Source organism: Pelodiscus sinensis, chromosome 6 (genome assembly GCF_052426305.1).
Source record: "Pelodiscus sinensis isolate ZL-2025 chromosome 6, ASM5242630v1, whole genome shotgun sequence".
Classification (NCBI taxonomy): Eukaryota; Metazoa; Chordata; order Testudines; family Trionychidae; genus Pelodiscus; species Pelodiscus sinensis.
This window is the reverse complement of record NC_143057.1, coordinates 103,128,652-103,147,202: the sequence shown is the minus strand read 5'-3', so window position 1 is coordinate 103,147,202 and position 18,551 is coordinate 103,128,652. Positions and strand designations below refer to the sequence as shown.

At 43.7% G+C, this 18,551-nt stretch overlaps 1 protein-coding gene across 6 annotated transcripts in view; it reads left to right on the top strand.

The window, feature by feature from the left end:
- Window positions 1-18,551, top strand: part of GHR (growth hormone receptor) — a 209,743-nt gene that overhangs the window by 128,167 nt on the left and 63,025 nt on the right. The gene's annotated exons all lie outside the window — the stretch shown is intronic.

Below are 18,551 nucleotides of genomic sequence, written 5' to 3'. Positions count from 1 at the left end.
ATTTCCCATTTTACACAGGTGCTTTGAGAATAAACTTGTTAGTGTTTTGAGTTGCTCAGATATTATGGAGATGGAACCATTTAAGTCCTAGGTAAAAAATTATAAATCTGGCATCAGCATTAAATTCACTCCTTTTCATATTTCAAATAAGTCATAGCTATATACATAGCTGGTATAAATGACTGCTGCTCAGTCAACTTCAATCAATGGGTGACTGAAAAAATGTCATCCTGTCCCTATATTTCTACACAAGACTATGTGCTTGCAGAAACCATACATCCCTTCCATGCAAGAACAGTAATTTGCATTCTTCTATAATAAATGGTCTTTTGGAAGCCATGGAAGGGGTTCATTTCTGTATCTGAATATAGCCTTTGTTTAGGCACATTCTTCAATCAATTTCTGCAAATATATGCCTTTGCTATTCATCTTGTCCCTCTCCCCAGGCATGTTCAAACAGAAACATAAAGACACCCTGTAGCTTTAAGATCCTTGGCAAAACCTCTAAGAATTTTCCCACTGGGCTATTTAAGAAATCTAGGACAGTGTTTCTCAACTTTTTTTTAGGAAGTACCCTTTTTCAAAAAAACAAAAAGTGTAAGTACCCCCAGTACCTACAGTTTTCAGACACACACAATTTTTTTCTACCATTGCAACACATTTGTTTAAACAACTTGATTATAGCTGGGTGGGTAATGAAATTTTTCGGTGTAAAAAGTACAAAAATAATAGTGTTGTAAAACTTAAAAAAAAATCAGTTTTCTCCAAATTTAAGTTGTATTGACGTACCCCACCCTACTCTCAAGTACCTCTAAGGGTACTCGTACCACTGGTTGAGAAACACTGATCTAGGACACCCAGACTGCAGCTTTCTGTCGCTGGGCTCCATTGCTGTAGACATTGGTTGGTTCTTCTTGGTTTCATGTAGGAAGGTGGCAGCCAGTAAAATGAAATTTTAGCTCTTCTTCTTTCTCCATTCATTCCCCTGTTTGGATCCTGCCTCCAAACTTATTGGTCATTCCTAACGATACTATATAGTGTTCATGTGCCTGCTTCACTAAGATCCAGGAGACATGTCAGATGCAAACAGAAAAATGACTGCATATGTGATATTTTTACCATTGTGACAAACCTGCAGCCCTAATGATGGCTTAAGGGAATGGTAATAGGATACAGAGCCTTTCACTTCTAGTTCATCAGTTAGAATCTAACCCCATGGCAATAAAGGACTAATCATAACCATTTGAAAGCTTTTAGATAACTGTATGAAACCAGGTTGCGTGAATCCATGAACTTTATATTCCTGAAGCTATCTCCTTTGTTGGCATCTCCACGGTGCAAGCTGAAGACTTATAGAAATCTAAATGTTCTGTCATCATTCTAGACCAGGGGTTCTCAAACTCGGGCTTGCACAAAACATGGGGCAACTTCTATGAAATATATCATTTATATTTAGCGTTTTATAAAATTACATACACTTTTCCACTGTAACGTGGTATATTGACTTCAAGAAGTATTATAAACAAATAATGCAGCAATCATTGTTCCTAAACAAAATATATATTTACTTTAAGGAAATTGGACTCTGGAGACTATTATACAGGTTGTACCTCTGAAAACTGGCACTCTCTGGTCCGGCAATATCTGTGCTCCAGCAGAACCACAGATGCTTCTGGACCAGGGAGCCCAGGAGCCTAAGGGCAGGAAGACCAGTGGGGCAGGGCAGCAGGGACGGCAGCTTAACTGAGGGCAGAACGGGTTAGGGGCCGGAGCCTTGCAGCAACCTTCAGCAGCCCAGGGCTGGGGCCAGAGTCCCCCAACAGCCCGTGTTGGCGCAGGGCTGGAGCCCTGCAGCAGCCCCTGGGAGCATGGGACTGAGGTCAGAGCCCTGCGGCAGTGCAGGGCCAGAGTCTCCTGACAACCCCCAGGAGCTCAAGGCCAAGGCTGAGGCCAGGGTCCACCAGCAGCTTCCTGGAGCATAGATCCAGAGCCCTGTAGCTGCTCCCAGATGCGTGGAGCTGGAGCCCCACCGCAGGAGCCAAAGCCTGTGTCACCCCAGCAGCAGCTGGGCAACAGCCCAGCCAGATTGGGGAGAGTACAAAGCAGGGTGCTTATTGGGGCAGCCTGCCAGCAGCAGGCAATGGGCATGGGAGCCAGCAGCTGGAGACCTCCCTCGTTCTGCAAATTCTCTCATTTGGGACTGTTAGGTCCTGATGGTGCCAGACCAAGGAAGTCCAGCCTGTATCAAGTTTGTTGTCTTGACACTAAAAAGAAGGGACTAAGATAACATTAGACAGCTTCGTTGTTCAGTAGCTGAAGAGTTGCATTAAACTGCAGATCAATCAATTCACTGAGATCGCCCCTCCCCCTCCTCCCGGCCTCCCAAAAAAGAAGTAATTAAAAAAAAAGAAGTGATTTATAATTTAACAGTCAGACACAAAGGTGGGGCAGTGCTGGGGGAACATGTGGAACTTACAGCCATCTCATAATTTGCCTTAACTCCCTTCCTTCTCTGTAGCAACCCTTACCAGCACAAGGCTCAAACATTACACAGAAGTGAAGGTGGCCTGCTATGGCATTGCCATTGTTACCTCTGCAATTCTGCCCTGCTGCTGGTTCATGCCCAGACAGCAGCAATCATTCTATGGCCACCCAGCTCTGAAGGTAGCGCCTTCTACCACCAGCAGCATAGAAGTAAGAGCGTCAATGGGGTCTTAGGTCTGCTGTGAAAAGTGATATTGACAAAGTTTCTTTGCATCCTCCCCAGTATTATTTTACAACAACTTTTTTTTGGCTTATAATACTAATTCAATTCGTATTTTAAAATCAGTAAGAAAAGATACATTCTTTTAAAACGATAAGCTTATATGCTTGGTATTTACATTTTTAATTTAAGACATGGGATTGCACTCAGACGCTTGATGTCGACAACACAAAGAGTTTTAAAGAATCATTGCTCTAGACATTCTCCCCAAGTCAGGTTTATGGAGAAAGCTGCATTGTTACTAAGGATGTTAAATATCGGTTAATTTATTAGTCGAGTAGTAAATGGAATTTTCACTAACTACTCGACTAGTTGATAGGCACTTCCACATTGCTCCTTTTGAAAGCAGAAGTGCCGTGTGAAGCCTGGGGTCAGCTGGGGATTCCTTCAATGACTCTGGGCTCCATGTGGCGCTGCCGTTTTGAAATGCCGCAGGGAGCATGGGACCAGTGGGGGACTGTTTGAGTCATGCGCTGGTCCCGTGCTTCCCCCAGCACTCTCACCTTTCAAGTGTAGTATCATGCCCAGGGCATCCTTATCGACTAAGTAGAAGCATCCTTATCGACTAATCAAATAGTCAATGCAAATTGCATTGACTTTTCAATTAGCCTAGTAATCTAAATTTAACATCCCTAGGCTGTTGCTCAAAATGCCAAACGTGGGAGGACGTGATGCACATGGATTTTTTTCTTCCTTAATGTATCATCCAGAATAATGAAGGGGAAAAAACTTGCACCTCTTCATTTAAATGCATGACTGGCATGTCACTTGTTTATGAGAGAGGGAATGGAAGAGGCCAAGTTTGACATGGGTTTCCTTAACAAACAACGTATGGGGTGTGATTCATGTAGTAACATTAGGCCAGGCTTTTAAAGGTACCTAGGAGCTTTTGAAAATCCCATGAGGGACCTAACTCCCATACTTCCCCCTCCTTAAAATAAAAAATAATGGGGCACTGTCACCTAGAAAATCTTGTCTGTTTAAAATTCTGAACCTTTTTATGGACAAGTAACACTAAAACTGAAATGGCGGGACACACACATGGTAAGTGGACATCTGGTAACTAAAATCATGCTGGTGATTAATTGGAGTTTTCTGATCATACTTGACATGTAGTGATGTCATAATTATGTGTATGATGTAAAGTATTTGCTTCTGCTTTGTGCAATATCTCATAGTATAGGATAGTTGACGTTATACAGGCAGTCTCTGGGTTACGTACAAGATAGGGACTGTAGGTTTGTTCTTAAGTTGAATCTGTATGTAAGTCGGAACCGGCGTCCAGATTCAGCCGCTGCTGAAACTGACCAGCGGCTGACTACAGGAAGCCTGAGGCAGAGTTGCTCTGCCCCGGGCTTCCTGGAATCAGCCGCTGATCAGTTTCAACAGGCTGAATCTGGACGCCAGTTCCGACTTACATACAGATTCAACTTAAGAACCCCAGGCGTCCCCAAGTCAGCCGCTGCTGAAACTGACCAGCAGCGGCTGAATCAGGATGCCTGGGGCAGAGCAACTGGGGTGCTGCCGGGTTGGTCCAGTAGCACCCAGAGCGGCGCTGCAGGACCAACCGGCAGAGCCCCAGCTGCTCTACCACAGGCGTCCGGAGAAAAGCCTGGTCTGCTGGGGGGGGGGGGAGGGCGCATTAGCTGCGCCCCCCCCCCCCCCAGCAGACCAGGGAGACGCGGGCGGCGGACCGAGACGCACCGAGGTCCCGCCGCCCGGGTCCTCCGCGGCTTTGCTCCTCGTCTCCCTGGTCTGCTGGGGGGGGGGGCTTCCCCCCCAGCAGACCAGGGAGACGAGGAGCAAAGCCGCAGAGCACGCGGGCAGCGGGACAGCCCATGGAATCAGTAACCTATAAACAAGTTATTTAAAAAAATAACTAGAAAGTGTTTTAAGAAATAAAATCCCTGTATTTAAAGTGTGTGCAAAACATCAGTGTGGATTTTTATACATTTTTGTTCTGATTTGATTTATTTTTTCCATCCATGTCTGTGAGCTTTCATCATGTTAACTTAGCCTTAAAGATATGCTGTGTTCCCATTTTTCAAACTGCCTTACTTTGTACATATATTAAGACAGTTTAAATCCTTTGAACAGAATTCATTTCTCTTCGTTGTTTAAAGTTTGAACATGTTCTGTTGGCTTTTATAAACAGCGAGAATTATTTGGTACTCCAGATGTTTACAATAGTTGGTTCACAAAGCATAGTGAAACATAGTAAACTAAATCTGGTAGAGGTATAAAAAAAATCTGTCTCAAACCATTTCACACATGGTTTTGGGAGTGGGGGGGGAATGCAGATTCTTTAGAACATAATAACAATAAGAATGGCTATACTGGGTCAGACCAATGGTCCATCCAGCCCAGTACCCTGTCTGCCCACAGTGGCCAGTGCCAGGTGTCCCAGAGGGAGTGAATCGAACAGGTAATGATCAAATGATCTCTCTCCTGCCATCCATCTCCATCCTCTGACAAACAGAGGCTAGGGACACTATTCCTTACCTATAATGGCTAATAGTCATTTATGGACTTAACCTCCATGAATTTATCTAGTTCTCTTTTAAATCCTGTTCTAGTCCTAGCCTTCACAACCTCCTCAAGCAAGGAGTTCCACAGATTGACTATGCGCTGTGTGAAGAAAAACTTCCTTTTATTTGTTTTAAACCTGCTGCCCATTAGTTTCATTTGGTGGCTCCCTAGTTCTTACATTATGGGAACAAGTAAATAACTTTTCCTTATTCACTTTCTCCATACCACTCATGATTTTATATACGTCTATCATATTCCCCCTTAGTCTCCTCTTTTCCAAGCTGAAAAGTCTCAGTCTCTTTAATCTCTCCTCATATGGGACCCATTCCAAACCCCTCATCATTTTAGTTGCCCTTCTCTGAACCTTTGCTAATGCCAATATACAGGGCTTGACAAAAAGCGGCGAAAGCCGCTCGCCAGCTCTGCACTGCACATGTGTAAGAGCCGCATTGCGCATGCATGCACCGTCGGTAAATAAGGCGCGCGGCTGAAATCTACTCGCCACTGGTGAGTAGATTCTATAGTTTGTCAAGCCCTGCCAATATATCTTTTTTGAGATGAGGAGACCACATCTGTACGCAGTACAGTAATTCCTCACTTAACACGTGCCCACTTAGCGCATTTTTGCGATAGCATGATTTTTTTGGGGGGAACATTTTTCAAACAGCACGACCCCGTCCCCGCAAGTATATGATTTCGCCTCAGGGCGGCCAGTGGCCAGCAGCTGCGTGAGGCTTCCCCTGCCTCCCTGCAAAGTGGCAGAGGTTTGCCGTTCGCAGTGCCGTTCCCCGGTGACCCCCTCTGGCCAGATGCCTTGTGTCTGGCCACAGCAGGTCACTGGGAAACTGCATGGCGAGCGGCAAACCTCCGCCTCTTTGTAAGGAGGCAGAGGAAGCCCCACACAGCTGCCCATGACCAGCCAGCTGGGGAAACCCAGTCACCGGCTGCAAGCCCCCTCCCCTGTCCTCCTCTTCCTTCCCCAGAGCCAAACACCTTCCCAGTCCCCTTTTTCCCCCAACCTTTTGTCCCAGTCCCAGGTGCTCAGAAGTGCAAGCTGGAGCCGCAAGCGCAAACGCAACCCTCATAATTTCCATTATCTTCAATGGGGAAATTGACCCCGCATAACACGTTTTCACTTAACACAAACATTTTCAGAAAGGCATCTATAGTGTTAAATGAGGAATTACTGTATTCCAGATGTGGGCGTGCCATGGTTTTATATAAGGGCAGTAAGATATTCTCTGTTTTATTCTCTATCCCTTTTTTAATGATTCCTAACATCCTGTTTGCTTTTTTGACCCCCGCTGTACACTGCGTGGATGTCTTCAGAGAACTATCCATGATGACTCCAAGATCTCTTTCCTGATTATATCTTTAAAGGTGCAGTCCTAGAAACAGAAGTCCCTAGAACTGGGATAGCATGGGCACATATGTTCCAAATGCTTCAAGCCTTGCCTTGTGTGATCATCCTTCCTTGCTACCGGGTAATTCAGACTCTAGGCCAAATCAACATTTGACTGCTTTGCTCTACTGCCAGCAAAAAAGGAAAGATACAGTTGATCCTCCCAAATCTGGGAATCTCTGGTCCGTAGGGCCATGGATGTTGCTGGACCAAAGAGCCCCAGAGCAACACAGGGGCTGGGATACCCTGGCAGGAACAGGAACATCTGGGGATCTGGGTAGCCTCCAGCCTGGCCGGGAATCCCCAGCATCAATGGAGCATGTGGTTGCTGGGAAGTCCCCAGCATCACCAGGGTCAGGCGCAGCTGGGGAATTCAGCCCCGGCTGAGGAACCCCCAGCCTTAGTGGAGCCATGTGGCTGAGGAACGTTGGCCCCAGCCAGGGAACCCTCAGCTGAAGTGGAGCTGCATGTGGCTGGGTGGCTGTAGCCAGGAACCCTGGGAAACTCCTGGTGACAGCGGGGTCGGGGTGACTAGGAAGCCTCCACTGGCAAACCCCCAGCTGAAGCGAGGCTAGTGGAGGCAAGTGGCCCTGGCCGGGGAACCCACAGAATCCCCAGTGGCAGAAGGGCGGCCCTAGCAGCAGGGTGTGGTGTCTGGAGGTGCCCCAGCTGGGGAACCCCCATTGGAAGCAGGGAACCCTTCAGGCAGGGAGCCCCAGCCAGGAACCCCGGAGAACACTCGCTGGCAGTGGGACTGGCAGGGGTTCGTGCCAGGAACCCCAAGAGACCCTGGGACAGTAGGTGGGCAGCAAGGTGCAGAGCCGTGCCAGGCAGCAGCAGGTCAGGGAACCCCAGGGAGAGGAGCCTGGGAGTGGGGCAGCATTGACCTCCCCTGGTCCAGCTAACTGGTCTGGGATAGCTCAGGTCCCGAGGGTGCCGGACCAGGCAGGTCCAACCTGAACTAAACTGTAACTTTGGGCTTATCTATGTCAGTGGTTCTCTATTGGCGTTGCAGGCCCACTGGGGGCTGTGAGCAAGTTTCAGATCATCCGTCAAGTATGGCAGGCATTGGATTTACAGGAGTGCAGTGAAACACCCCAAGCCTCATCTTCTGGGAATGAAGCTGAAGCCTGAGGGTATGTCTACACTACAAAGTTAATTCGAACTAACGGACGTTAGTTCGAATTAACTTTGATAGGCGCTACACTAGCGCTCCTCTAGTTCAAACTTAATTCGAACTAGCGGAGCACTTAGTTCGAACTAGGTAAACCTCATTCCACGAGGATTAAGCCTAGTTCGAACTTACTAGTTCGACTTAAGGGGTGTGTAGCCCCTTAATTCGAACTAGTGGGAGGCTAGCCCTCCCCAGCTTTCCCTGGTGGCTACTCTGGCCAACACCAGGGAAACTCTACTGCCCCCCTCCCGGCCCCGGAGCCCTTAAAGGGGCACGGGCTGGCTACGGTGCCCATGCCAGGTGCAAGCCTGCCAGCACCCAGCCAGCAGACCCTGCACCTGGCACGGCTCGAGTCAGCCACCCGATGCCCCCCAGCCCTCCCCCTCTTCCCGGGACCAGGCTGGCGGCTCCCGGGAGCTTGCCCGGGACCGCAAGAGGCGGGCACCCGCCTGGTCTAGTGCGGACATCGTGGACCTCGTCCACGACCTCCGCACTAGGCACAGGAAAGTGGCCGTCTAGGGCAGGAGAGCTGCCAGCCTGGCCACCCAGGAGCAGGTTTGCATGAAAATCAAGATGGTCCACTGAGACCCCCGACCCTGAGCCCTGAGCATACAATGGCCGTACTGGGTCAGACCAAAGGTCCATCTAGCCCAGTAGCCTGTCTGCCGACAGCGGCCAATCCTAGGGACCCTGGAGGGGATGGACCAAAGACAGTGACCAAGCTAAACAAACAGTCAGCTACATAAATTCAAAGGGTAGAGAAAATATAGAAATAAATATTGTGGAGAAACAAATCTTTTTAAAGGCAAACTTCCCTCCACTGGAATAAAGTTAACACAACACATTTCTTGCCTTGGCAGTGTAGCCTTGAATGAACATCCTTACAAAGACGGGGGAGGGAGTGTTGTTTCAGTAAATTCCTGATGCTATCTGACATGACATTAAAACCTTGGCAGGATGCACTATCAAAATCCATATATAAACATAAACGTGTGAGTTCTAAAGTTTCATGTAAGCCCACAAAGTGGGGTGTAATAGCCTTTTCTAATATGATTAATTATTATTCATCACAATTTACTATCTGTCAAATTTGATGGACCAGATCCAAGGTACACTCTAAACTGCATGGCCCTACAGCTGCTTAATGAGCCCCACCCAGACGCTCATGCACAGAGCAGCTTGGCTGGGGGAAGGGCACTTCTCTCTCAGCTACAGCAGCAGCTCCCTGCTGAGGACAGAGAAGTGAGTCTTTCCCAGGTGGGAGGTGTCCCTACCAGACAGCCCTGGGTGGGGCTCACTAAGCATCTGTGGGGCTATGCTGTAGTACAGCTTAGAGCAGTGTTTCTTCAACTTTTTAAGATCGAGGAACACCAAATTATTTTTTTATGAGAAACACCAAGAGTTTTTGGTTGAGCAAAAAAAAAATCATATACACACACACCTTGCCCCTTGAGCACTAGACAGTACTTTTATTGACAACGACAATATTCTCTCACTGCCCAATGATAATTTAAGTATCTTTTTAATTATCTTTTGAAAAGTGGAACATCTTTTTTAATCTAAATATCCCAAACATAACCTGTCAATCGCTTATCCATTAAATAAAAAAAAAAGTTGTCCAACAAAGAAGGAACATTGTATCTGGTCCGCCTCAGCTGTCCTGGGTAATAAATGAGGGCTAAAGGCAGCAGTACAAAGACCCGGTTGGGGTGGCAGCTGTAGGGCAGTTTTTTCCCCTGGCAGGCAGGATCCCCAGACCAGCAGTAGAGACATCCAATCAGAGCTGGCCCTGCTGTTGGCCCTGCAATGTTCCTCCCCTCTGACAAGGGGCACAGCCGAGGCGTGGAGCTTTCCCAGGCGATTGCAAGCTGGGCACAGAAGCATGTGAGAAGGAATGGGGGTAGCCCTGCCTTATTTCCAGCTGCATCACCACTCGCTCACCTCTTCCACCCTTGACACCACCTGCTGCGTCTCAGCGGCTCTAGCAGCCATTATTTTTCCTCAAACAGTCATGGCACACCTGTGAGTTTTCCATGGAACATCAGTGTTCCGCAGAACACAGTTTAAGAAACAAGGGCTTAGAGGGAACCTTGGCCCGACCCTCAGCTGTTGTAAATCATTAAAAGTCAGTGGAGCTGTGACAGATTACACTACCAATATCACCAGATGAATGAAAATGCTTATGTCTTTCAAACCATTAAAACGAAAATACTTTCAGTACCATTTATCTGTCTTTAGATTCCTTTATGTGATTCACCTTTCCACATAAGATAGGCGTGACCCATTGCATAACTGCATGCATCTGGCAAAAATCTTTTTTTTTTAACAGCTTAGTTAGTATTTTTAAATGGACATTTTAAAGAGAAGAATTTTCGTTTCTGTGGCAAAGTACACACTGTCACACTCTACTGTAATCAGCAAATCTTTTATGAATTTGTAAATATTGCAAATCAGATTAGATAAATGATAGTTGCTAAATTGGGATGGATTTTGCTTTGTAATGGTAAAATCCTACTGAGCAAATAAAAAAATTATAGTAGTTCAAGTCATCTGGAGAGCATGCAGTGAAGGGGACTATGGTGTTTCCAGATATTTTGTAAGGAGAGAAGGAACTCTTCTAGGTAGGGTTGCCAGGTGTCCGGTATTGCCCCAGATTGTCCGGTATTGACCCGGACTGTCCGGTATTTTCGCCTACTGTCTGATTAAAAAAAATTCAGAAAATGTCTGCTATTTTCTGGGAGGGTTTCCCTTTCACACTCAGCAACTGGGCCCAGCGCCCAGCCTTCCCGCTCCCGGGCCCCTGCTTACCTGGTTCCACAGGGAAGCTGTCTTCTGGCTCGACCAAGAAAAGAAGATGGCCACCTGCCAAAAGCCCAAGACCTGAAGCAAGGGGAAGCAATGCCTTCCCTGGGTCTTAGTGCTCAACCGCTCCCTTTTTCTATCCCTATTGTACTCTGCACGCACTTAAAAGGGCATGCTGTTTTAATGCTGTATTTTTTTAAAATTGTATTTAATTTTTGTTGTTGTTGTTGTTTAACAACTTTGGTCTCCCCCTTTCCCCCTCCCAACAGAATTTTTTTCCCAGGTGTTTTTTTTGGGGGGGGGGACGTGTTTGGTATTTTTGATTAAACCATCTAACCATCTGGCAACCCTACATCTAGGTAATGATTCCCCTTGCACTCCCACCAAACACTGGCACAGGTTCCACACACCATGATTTAGAAGTATGGTGCTTGTATATGCATATTCACATTGTCTCTAATCGAGCCAACACAAATATAAATGGTTTCAGAGAAGTAGACATGTCTGTTTCAGCAAAAACAAGTTCGGGGGGGCACCTTAAAGACTAACAATTTTATTATGGCATAAGGTGCGGTTTATGAAAGCTTATGCCATAATAAAACTGTTAATCTCTAGGGTGCCACCACATCCTTGTTGTTTTTACAAGTATAAACATCTAAGCTTTATACTGCAGAGCCCACAGCATGTGCAACTGCTAAAATTTTTAGCAGTTACATGTTTAAAAAGGTAACTATCTTCTTACATCCCTAGTATGCAAGTGCAAGTATCCTATCTCAGGAGACCATCTTGGTTACAACAATCTTGCAGCCCAGTGAAATGGAGGGCCACTCAGGCAGCCTAGTCACTAGCTTAGGTTGCTCAGCTCTGCTGTATCTACACTGGAGTTACATCTAGACTACGGATACCCCATTGTAGTCTAGACGTAGCCTAGGGTGGGTTGTACTAACCAACGGGTGCTTCATCATGGGTTTTGTGATCTGCATGATTCCAGTTCACTGATTCTCGAGAATTGAGAATAATTTATTTGATCTAAAGCCTTACAGATTCAAGTGTTTTACTATGGAGTTGTTGTGGTGATTAGTGGGGGAGTGTGGCAGTGGTGTTTTCAGGTACGTAAGGAGAGAATACAATTTATATCGAAGATGTTACAGAAAATAATTAATTATACAACACCTTTCATGAAAGTTGTAACTAAAGTAGGTCCTGCTTTCGATTTTTAAATGTAAACTGTCTCACTATTTGTTTGTTTGGCTTTTTTTTTGTCTGTTTGGTTTTCTTTTTATATACACAACAAGGCGGCTACTAAAATAAATTTTCAGCCTTTGTTTTAAAGTACAGCTCAGTAGCTACAATCAGATTAATTCTAATCACAATTAATTTATGTTGCAGGCAAAGTATTCAGATGAACAAAGTCTAGAAAAATATGACTTATATTTTTCCCATTAGTAGTGTGTGTTATTTTTTAAAAGCATGAATAACCGCAGTAGATCAAGTTAAATAATTCTTTGAGGAATCATTTTTCACTAGTGTGAAACATTTGCAATGTTTTAAATACTAAACCATTTTATTTATCAAACCCTTGTGTGACCTGTAATGAAAGGTTAAATCTGTTATTTATTTCAGATGTTTTTATGTATGATTTTTAGTTTAATAATGTACATTCCTCTTTAAGCATTTGATACAGAAATACTAATGTGCTGATAAAAGGGAGCTGCATTCATGCTGAGACTGAAAAGTATCTGTAGTTTGCATCTCCTGTCTAGCTTATGTCCGCCCCTTGTTTCAGATGTCTTTTGCCTGCAACTAAATATAATATTAAGCTTTTCACTTGTGTTTACAGGGCATGCAAAGCTTTATATCTCTATTTGTTTACTGAGATCAAAAGCTCCTGGCACATCATGTCTAGACAGCTTAATTTATTTATGAAGTATAATTTGTGATTTTTAATATTGTCCTTACTGAAAGCCGGCGATGGCTTTTACAGACAAAATTGAAAGGGTGGCTGCTCGAAAGGTAAAATAAAAGTGCAATGTGTGGAGAGAGAATGTCAAATCTGTGCCATTTTGTAGCTATGAATGTAGAGAGGTGTATTCTAAATGGATCCTTCTAGCTATGATACAAAAATTATACCTCTATGGACAGTTGTAACAATATTTTAAAAAGTAAACAACTTTCGACCACTAGATGGGGCAAATAAATGTCAGAGTGAGAGAGAAAATACTTGGTTTCCCAAAGGAAAAAGTTAGTTCATACCATTAGCGTCTACAGAGAGAATGGGTCTGGTCAGCAAAGGGTGGATGAGAGAATAAAAATGTAAAAGAATGAGCAATTGAAAGGAAGGAGGGAGGGTGGGACAGAATCCTCATTTGGAAAGCACCAGGGTCAAAGTATGGGAACAAAAGAGAAGAGAGTTCCAGAAAAAGCTGGCAGAGCGTGGGGGCAGAAACTGTCTGTCTCAGGCTGCAAAAGTGTTTTTTAGTTTTTTCATGAGTACATGTTGTTAACCAGCTCATTTGAGAAAATGCATCTTGCTGCTTTAACTCTGGAATGATTCCGTTTGGGAAAATCCTGCTTTTGAAAAACCAGAATGTATATGCTTTGAATCTTAATACAAATATATTACTGGTGCCAAATATTCCATGCTTACAGCTTTGGACTAAAATGTCTGCAGTCTTTTAATTAATGTTGAGTTATATGACTGTCCCATTTGATGTGTGCATGTTTATTGACACCTAATTTGGTATGTGTTTTCTGTACTAAGTATTAGGCACTAAAATTGTTGTTCCATTATATTCTGGGATGTTCTCTCTGGCAAAAGACAGTTTTGAAAATGCTTATGGGTAAAGAATTTTCTGCCAGGAATGTATTTTGGCAGCTAATATTGTTAAAGAGGCCATGACCTCTCTGGTCAAATGCACCTTTAAAAAACAGGTGGCTTTAAGCAGGAGTACCCTTTCTCATCCCCTTCTTCAAAACATTCTTGAAATCCCAGCCACCAAACTTTCCAGAATAAGGTGGCATTGGCAATTCTGCAAGGGTGGCAAGACTCCTCTGTCTCTATTCTGGATTTGTTTTCCCATCCTGTGTATTTAGCTACTGAACTCCTGTTAAAGACAATAGAATTCTGTTGCTAAATGCATTGAAGCGGTTCAAAAATGTGGAGGGGTTTTGTTTTGTTTTTTCCTAGAAATGTCTTCATTCCACTGAGTTGTGTGAAGCCACCCCAAATGCTTCACTTTGTGACAAATCTCAGTTCAGTTAAAGGCAGTGACAAAGTCCTATTGACTTCAATGAGGTCAAGAGCATTATACTTAGGGAAGACAATGTTGTATCCTTGCTGTGCCTCACTGAAGAAGAGCTCCCTCTGTGAGAAACGGGGTACTTCAAAATCTGCCATATGTCCAGCAATTAATCTTTCTCCAACTGTTCCAGGTACACAAAATGGAACTGGAAAAAAGTATATCATTTCACTTCTCCCGCTCTCCCCATGTTCCAGGGGCCAGTTCTGCCATATTTAATGAAAAACAACCAAAGAGAGAATGGTTCTGGACATCCAATACTCCGGTCATCTGAAGAAGTGGGCTGTACCCACGAACGCTCATGATACCATCTACATGTTTTGTTAGTATTTAAAGTGTACCAGAGTATTTGTTGTTGTTTTTTTAAGTTTAACCAATGTGAACTCTCTCCCTGAGATGGATAGAACACAAGTACCATTGGGCAACTGACTCAAAATAACCCCCTAAGCCACAGGAAAATCCCTGTATATTTAAAAGTGCAGAATGCAGCAGATGGAATGACCTCTCGCTCTGTTACATAGCTGCATCAGCAACCCATAAGCAGGTTTCTCTATCATGAGAACAGCCGTACTGGGTCAGACCAACGGTCCAGCTAGCCCAGTATCCTGTCTGCTGACAGTGGCCTATACCAGATGCTCCAGAGGGAGGGAACACAACAGGTAATCCTCACGTGGTTCCTCCCCTGTCACTCTTTTCCAGACAAGCCTAGGCTAGGGACATCATTCCTACCCATCATCACTAGTAGCCATTGATGGACCTAACCTCCAAGAATCTATCGAGCTCTTTTTCAAACCCTGTTAAAGTCCTAGCCTTCACTGCATCACAAGGTGTTCCACAAGTTGGCTGTGTGCTGAGTGAAGAAAAACTTCATTTTCTTTGTTTTAAACGGGCTGCCTATTAATTTCATTCGGCAACCCCTAGTTCTTATATTGTGGGAATAAGTACATAACTTTTCCTTATTTACTTTATCCTCACTACTCATGATTTTATAGACCTCTGTCATATCCCCCCTTAGTCTCCTCTTTTCTAAGATGATAAGTCCAAGTCTTTTTAATCCCTCATATGCAACCCATTCCAAACCCCTCATCATTTTTATTGCCCTTTTCTGAACCTTTTCCAATGTCAATATATCTTTTTTGAGATGAGGCAACCACATCTGTACACAGTATTCAAGATGTGGGCATACCATGGTTTTATGTAGAGGCAATAAGATATTTTCTGTCTTATTCTCTATCCCTTTTTAATGATTCCTAACATTCTATTTGTTTTTTTTTGACTGCCGCTGCACACTGAGTGCATGTTTTCAGAGAACTATCCACAATGACTCCAAGATCTCTCTCTTGAATAGTTGTAGCCAAATTAGTCCCCATCATATTGTATGTACCATTGAAGCCAAATTATAGCAGCAGTTGCATGGACCCTTTATATATATATAAAATGCATTTGTGTAGGTGTCAAACACATGGCCAAAGATTATAAACCTAAAAAGAACTGACCTGATTTTCAGAAGTCCTCAGCTCTCACACCCATTGTAATTCTACACAGAAAAGCCTCAAATGCTAACAATCTAGATTCCAATCTAACTGCTGTGACTAGAAAATGTCTGTGATGGGTGTGTATGGAATGATGCCTGTATGACTTGCAATTTGCAGAGAAGCAAGAGAAATCATTTTGGGAATACTAAAAATACTGGAAATTTTTGTGCAGATGAACTGGTGGTGCCCTTGCCAGGATTCAGATTGTTCTGTGTGCATGTGCAGTACCCAAATGTATCTTGCAAAAGAGAGAGAGAGAGAGAGAAATGTAAATGGACTGCATCACTCAATGGCAGGTTAGTTTCTATCCATTGAGAGGCCGCTTTTAAAAACCAAGCTACAATATCTACTGCTAATTGGTAGCAGATGCAGCTCTAAGTGCAAAAGCATGTGTCAAGAGGACATTTTGAAAACATACCAGAATGCATGTTGCCAGACTGGAAGGGAGTATGTGAAGTCTAAGCTGGGAGTTGTTCGGAAAGTTCAACATTTGTTCTGTACAGTGGCAGAGTCACAGGGGCAATTGTTAAGAAGTGAAGTTTACTACCTGTACAAATTGGACTTTGTAGAAAGATGCTTTTTTTCTTAATCCTTTCTGTATTTGAGAGAGGCAAACATAAAAGAGCTTCATTTAAGTGAGATGGAAATCAATATAGATACTTTTTAATAATGTGTTTTAAAGTTTTTCAAACATTTACACCTACCGCTGAGTCCACCGGACAATTTTTGAAAAAGAATGCAGTTTTTTCTCCCTCCACCACTATGTTGCTGTGTGAAAGATGTACATAAGCAATGAGGAAATTGTCTGACTATACAAAGGAATGCAGTGAAACTGGCTAAATGCAAAGTGTTGTCAAATGTATCCATCGTGGACCTGGGGAACACAGAGAAACTTTTTTTTTCTTCAGAATCTAGTAGTTACTTTTAATAATACTGTAAAAATATTTCAGACAGAAGTGTGACTTAAGTTTATGGTGTTTATTGAAGCATAAATGTGCAACTTTTAGGCTAGTAAATTGCTTTATTGGTCTCTCAAACATATCCCTTTCACTCACTGGGGATGTGACCAAATGTTTAATCCCAAATAAAAGCAGTTTATTTTTACGATAGTCAATAAATCTATTAAATTGTGTTGAAAAGACTCTGAACATTCCATTACTAAAATTTGGATGAAATATATATTTTAAAGGATTAATGTCTCCAATATGGTAAGCCAAGAAATTTTTTGCCAGTGACTGGATTTGATCAAAAATATTACAAGAAAAAAAATAAAATTAACTGAAATTTAGTTAACTGGACAAAGGTTGCTCTTATGGCTAAGGCATAAGTTTGGTTATCAGGAAATATGGGTACAATTACTGGCTTTTTTTATGTGACCGTGGGCAAATCACTGAACATCTCTGTACAACATATCCTGTCTTTAAAATTGGAATGGAAAATTCTTAAACTTGTCTTATCCCTCCAAGTCAGGATTTCTGCTTAGCTGAGAACAGTTGCTTTCACCCACAGTTGCTAATTATAGTCTTTATGATGTACTTGGTTTTGTGTTAGGAACTAGGCTAAGTTAATCATCTAGTTTACATAGGCCTCTGAGAAGCCATCAGATTTCAGAAATTAACATAGCAATGGGGATGTTAGTTATCAGCTATTTTAATAATTAGGGTAGCCTATATATTAAAATAGCCTTAGTGACTACAGAGGTGCTGTACAAAGGTAGGGAATGAGCCTTTTTCTGCTGGAGAAAGAATAGAAGCCCCAGAACAAATTAACACCTGGCTTCAAGGTTTGTAGACAGATGCATGTTTCAAAGAACTTACAAAGAAGGTTTCATCCTACAAAACAACTAGCATCACACCTAGTACTTGCTACTTCTAACTCATAAAAGCCAGAACTCTAGCAGATAGCAAAGATCTGGCCTTAATGAAACACAATTGACTATGTATTAATTTTAAAAAAATCATTAAGTTCAGAGTTTAGATATCTGCAACACTTTCAAAAATTCTTTTAAAAGAATTAAAAAACAACCAATAGTCCTACCCCACCTTAGGACTATTTGCTGTTTTTTAACATTTTTTCACCTACAGCAGGGTTTCCCAACCTGTGGGTTGGGACCCAAATATGGGTCGCCATATGTCTCCCCAGGTGGCTCTGCTCCCTTTCCTCCCCCTGTTTTTGAATTACCTTGGGTCACCAAGTCTTCCTGAATTGTCAACATGGGTCCCCATCTGGAAAAAGTTGGGAACTGCTGACCTACAGACTACCACGGCTACCCCTCTGAAACTGTTAACAATTTTTTTTCTTATCTTAAGTCATTAACACCTATATGCAACCTTTGTTGGAAATGTAATCATGCAAATGTCCTCCTAGCAAACACACACCCACCCCAGGTTCCACCCCCCAAACCAGCCTAGCAGAGAGCATTGCAGTGAGTCAGTACTCCAAACAAACTGCCCCCTGCCTCCACCTCACTGCACAGATGCCAGCACTCAATCATTCCCTCTTTCCCCCACCTATCCCAAGCAGACAGCTCCTTACAGGACAGCCCAGGAGGATTGAAGAGACTGCTGGGTTTCTGCCTCTGTCTCTCTCTCTCTCCCCTCCGGCAGATGGATTTTCCTCCAAGCCAATTAATTATTCTCTTCCTCCTCCCAGCCACTCATTCCCTGCTTATCTCTGCTGATAGTCTTCCATTCAAGCAGGGGACAGGCAGCATTTAGCTTCTGTTCATGGAGGCCCAGTCCCTGATGATCAGCTGATCGTCCTGCCTGTGGGTGGAGCTGTGAATCTCTGCATGGGGCTCAGAACATAGCTGCTCAGCCACATAGCTTAGAGGGAACTTCAGTCTGGATCTCCACACAGTCTCATTTGTAGTGAGAGACTGTTCTCAAACAAACAAACAAAAATAAATTTCATGACAAAACATGCAGCATTTGCACCCCAATGGCGACACATGAAAAAAAGCTTGCAGGAAGCTGCAACAGAAAATGAACATTGGACAAAATAGCCTGCTGGCCTGGTCAAAAAAAAGGTGTGAGAACTTAAACTC